The sequence below is a fragment of the Lontra canadensis genome, unplaced genomic scaffold, assembly GCF_010015895.1.
Source record: "Lontra canadensis isolate GAN:19392208 unplaced genomic scaffold, GSC_riverotter_1.0 scaffold4, whole genome shotgun sequence".
Classification (NCBI taxonomy): Eukaryota; Metazoa; Chordata; class Mammalia; order Carnivora; family Mustelidae; genus Lontra; species Lontra canadensis.
The window spans coordinates 39,414,730-39,418,519 of NW_022630998.1; positions in this window are offsets into that span (position 1 = coordinate 39,414,730).

A 3,790-nucleotide genomic window follows, 5' to 3' on the forward strand; every position below is an offset into this window, starting at 1 on the left:
CATCATGTTCAGATTCTCCTGCAGTTAGGGTTCTGAATACAAATCGGGTTCTGTCAACAGAAGGCACTTGAACAAGACTCAGAAGGCAGAATGGAGCAGGCAGGTGGGGCAAGGGACCTTCTCCCTGCCAACAAGGCCACGGAGATAGACATAGCACTTTTCGGCATCCATGATCCGGCGTCCACTCATTAGCTTCACGGACACTAAGAAGCAGCTGTATCAGTCCATGGCAGATGTCTTCTTCTCTCTGGATCACAGCTCCAGTGGTATGAGCCTGACGTCATGGTTCCAAGTTCTAGGGTTAGCTTCCTGACTCCGCATCTCTGGAGAGTGGCCAGAGTGACAGCTTGCCTGGGGCACATTCAGTGCGTCTGCCCCAAATGTCAGCCTCTGTAGGCCAAGCCCAAAGTCTGCTCCTCCAGCCCTTCTAAAACTTTCAAACCACCAAATCCTTTGAAATGAACCTCATTTTGATTAAAATATCTAGAGTAGTTTCTGTTTCCTACAAACAATCCCTGGTTAATTTGCCTCCTCCCCTTAAGAAAGGCAGTAAGGAATGAAATTCCCTGGAACATCAACCACTAGGTTAAAACTTCCACTTTAACATCCTCTTATGAACTCCCTGAGGGCAACCCTTGTATTCAGCCCGTGCAGAACTCTTCACCAGAGCCCTGTCCTTATCAGGCTTGAGCCTAGGAAAAGGGCCCAGCGTATTTAAAATAGCACATTTCACTCACAATGAAGATATCTTCATTCCTATATCTTAACATATTTGAGAATCTACCCAATATTTTATTTATTTGACCAATGACAGCGTAGTTTCTCCTTATCCTAAAAGCATCAGCTGAATCCCTGGACTATCATTTCACCTTGTCTTGGGAGCAGACGGAGAGGTAGACAAACATCAGGAGGCTGTGAGGACCAACTTCTCTTCCAGAATACTCCACCAATTAACATGCACCCCAAATAGACGGACTCTTTGGGTTAAGTCTTGTTCCCTGACTCATGCGATAGGCCCAGTCTTTGAAGCAGCTGAGCTTACAATCCAGAAGTGCCTTATCTGAGCTCATCCCCACTGGTCCTCAGAGCAGATTTTGAAAAGGAGGAAGCAGAGAGAACATGAGGACCATGGCCAACAGTACAAAGGATTAGTGTGTGGCCTGGGCAGGATTTCACTCTCTCCAATCCCCCAAAACACCTCCTACAAAGTAAGAGAAATATTGTTTGAGATGACCAATTAACTTGCTCTTCATATAATGTAGACTGTGGATAAACACATCTTTTGGAAACTTTGCTATTTGTCTTGCTTTATAGCATTTTTAAATCGCTGCTGCTAAGCTCGCCCCCACACTATAGAAATTGGGGAGCTGCCACGGTGACTCAGGGCACCAGAAGGGGGAGGATGCCATCCAAGGTGGGAGAAAGCTGAGGATGAGGGAGTGGGGACCCAGACAGGGTTGGCAGCTCCACTGCAATTTTGCCTAGAGGCAACATACGTCGTTTTTATGACCTTCATCACTGGTATGCATGAGCCCCAAAATAACTGCATGAAAACCATTCCCCTCCTCAAGCTTGCATCATGCTTTTTTATTCCAATCTGAGTCACAGCAATGTTCTTTGAGTCATCTGCCAGGACTTAATCAAAATTTCACAATGTCCTTCCTATGTGAATGCTTTCTGGCTTCTCCCTTAAATTTTATTTTGGCAACAGAATATCCTTTGAAAAAAATGGCTCCAAGGATCTCCACACAGTTCCTTAGTCCCTCCTGTGGTCTCTCTTTTCTTTTCGAGGGCAGCTGGCAAGGTCACCGACTCCATTTGTCCTTCCTCCTTCCCTTGCCCGTTGTGTCACTTTCCTGCCTCCTTTCCTTGTATTATTTTCTCTGCGGAAAGCTTCTTCCCCCTCTCGGTGCCCTTCCAGTCCCCCAGGGGACAGTGGCTTCACTGGCTCAAAAAGAAAGACCCCAGGCTGAGAAGAAGGTAGACCGCTCAGTGCCCTCCAACCTTGGATGAGTTCCGTAAAGCCTCAGGGCCTGTTTTCCGTAAATTCAAATGGTTCTCAGTTCATATCCATAGGTGGTTTATAAGCATTTAGATAAAAATCATCCCACAGCATAGGTACATTCCATCCTCACACAGAAAGAATCCTACCATTACACAGAAAACTTCTTAACTGAAAGTAACTTTCTAAATGTTTACCAATTGGAGACTGGCAAAATAATAAGCATCCATTAAAAAGCACGAGGCAGCTCTTTAAGTACAGTGTCTAGCGAGTAAAAAGGCAATTTACAGAATAGTATGTGTAGTAGAATCCCTGCTTGAAAAAAAATATGCGTTTTCTGCTTTGTGTTAGTACTATGTTACCTATTACACATAAATTTGTGTGTGCTTGGAAACAATCTGAAAGGATGTGGACCCCATATAACAGTGGTTGCTTTGAGAGGAGGGGCTGTAAGAAGGGAGAAAAGAAATTTTGATTTTTTCCATGCTTCTGAAATTTGTGAAACTTTTACCAGCGTTTCCTCAACAATTAACACCAATTTTGAATAATTTTGGTGGAGGGGGGAGCATCTTCTATATCCTGGACTAGAGCCTTATTGATATGTTTAAAATCTCGCAAAACAAATTACCTTACAGTTCAGTCATTAATATATAAGTATATATAAACTATAGTTTATGTATTACTTATTTTCCTTTCATTCCCCTCTCAGAAAACTTCATGTGTTTGTTAGTAAGTAAGTAAACAAACACATTGACTGCTTTGCCCTGTGGAAAAATGAGAGCTGAGCTGAGCTGACCCCAGATTTTTGTTCTGGTCTCAGGTAGCACTCCCCCTTTACCCCCTCCGCCAACATTTCAACCAGCCAAGCAAGCCCCAGCGTGTAGCCTCTGGAGAGGAAATGGGGTTAAAGCCTGAGGTGAAGCAGAGTACTGGGTCTCCCTTTTCCTTATGAGGTTCATATCAAAGAATGCTGTTTTATGTGATAAATTCACCACCCAGAGTACAGGCCCAGATTCTGCCTTATAGACTATAGCTTCTGTAGAGTGAGTTTACCAAGTTATTTATGTCAAACCTGTCTTATTGGCTGCCAGGCAATGTAGATGCATATAAAGTTTGCTATGACAGAGGAAGGTACTTATGTCACCACATGAAACCATTTCACTCAAAACTTTTTCACTGATGGAATTTCTGTGGGCTTGTTTTGTTTGTAGTTAGCTATGGTGATGTATGGGTTATTAAAGTAGTGAGATACACACATGTACACACAGAATCCATTCACTACAGCCTCCCAGGATAAGCTGACACATCTTTGATAATAGATCCCCATGCACCCAATGTCCACAAAAGGAAATTAGTAAGAACAACTTGGGAATATGATTTCCACCTTTCCCCTCCTTCTACCGTCCAGCCTATTTTAAGACAACTGTATATAAACAGGCTTGTTGCCTGCGTGACTCAGCCTCTGCTAATCACAGAGAACAGGAGTTTGCTTGGCAGAAGAATCAGTCACTGTTTCAAAGCTCCTACAGTTATGGCTGGTGTAGGTGTTCTCTTCTGCCTAGGCATGAGAATTCAATAAAAAAATACATAAAAATTATGTGTCAGTTCTATGCATTTATGTGGAAATTGGGCATTATTTTTTCCATAACATTAGTGCCTTTCTTAGGGGCAACATCGACATTAAAATGCTCAATTCTTGGGGCACCTGGGTGGTTCAGTTTGTTAGGCAACTGCCTTCAGCTCAGGTCATGATCCCGGAGTCCCAGGATAGAGCCCTGCATCAGGCTC